Source organism: Morone saxatilis, unplaced genomic scaffold (assembly GCF_004916995.1).
Source record: "Morone saxatilis isolate NCDOM2014 unplaced genomic scaffold, NCSU_SB_2.0 Contig18, whole genome shotgun sequence".
In the NCBI taxonomy this organism is placed as follows: Eukaryota; Metazoa; Chordata; class Actinopteri; family Moronidae; genus Morone; species Morone saxatilis.
Genome location: NW_023339740.1, coordinates 221,038 through 222,411, shown reverse-complemented (window position 1 = coordinate 222,411; position 1,374 = coordinate 221,038).

Below are 1,374 nucleotides of genomic sequence, written 5' to 3'. Positions count from 1 at the left end.
CTTGTGTACACATGTGACTGTATGAAGTACTGAGTGAAAATCCCCCCGTCAACATCTGTCTGTAAGATTATATTTATATATTTTGTGATCCACTCATAGTGAACTATACCACGCAGAGCCATCTGTGAGTGAGCTGTCCACACTGCGTTTAAGCTGCTGCCATCTCTCCAGCCAACCAGAATTTGACCCTGTGACCTCGTGGGCATCCGGAGGTCATCCTGTCACAGTCGACGGACCGGAAGTCACCACAGGGGCCCTTTTGTACAGATGAGGGTTATATGCTTCTGTGGAGGGCTAAGGGGTCTACAGAGAGACATAAAACTGCCAGGGACATTGAGAGGATGGAAGTGAAGAATAGAAGTGTTAAACCCGCAGGCTTATGTCATACAAATGTATAGATTTTAACAGTTAAATATGTGAATGAATACAAGTTGTATTTGCCTTACATACCCCCAAGTGTATCTTCATCCACATCTTTTGATGTATATGCTGTAAATACACTGTAAAAAAAAACCCCAAATGGTAATATTCTGGCAGCTGGGGTGCCAAAAAAAAAATACTGTAAAACAACAAATGCCTTTTTTACTATTGTCACTAATTTTACGTACCTAGAAATGTATTAAAAGTATTAAACTTGAATTTAACAGTTCAATCTATTAAATAAATATCTGCACACACTTCCCTGTGTCATGCGTCATCTAACTATAAACTAGCCTAACTTATTTAGACTGTCAACAAACATTAAATGAGACTTTATTTTTTTTCTGTGATAAATACAAATACAGATCACACTGTGATTGCATGAAAGAGTTTTTTTTTACTCAGATGTTATGCATATGGTGGTGTGTCATGACATTTCTTCTAAAATTTAATTTAAAAAAATCACAACCTTGCTTACTGCATTACAATATATTGCAAGATATTGAACACCTGTATCGTGATACATATTTTCTCGCCATATTCTTCTTAATACACAGTCCCATAAACAATACTAAGAAATTAACTTCACTACTTTACTACTTTACTACTTGTTATTACAGACACAGTTTACACTGTAAAACCTGACAACACATCTTAATAAATAAAGTAAGTTAACATAAATGAATCCTTCAAACAAATTGAAGTAATTCATACACATGAATTAAACCCAATTCAAAAATTAATTGTTAAAGCAACTCAATTGTTTTGAGTGCAATTAAGTTTGTACAGTATTTTAAGTATTGACGATATAATTCCATTTTGTTTCACTGACTCATTTTCTTCAAGTAGTCACAAAATAGTAAACCTCCATTTTTTTTTAAAGTGTAAAGATTTGATGTTAGTCAAATCAGTTAGTTATAAATTGTTTTTATTGTATGTCAGCTGTTTTGACAG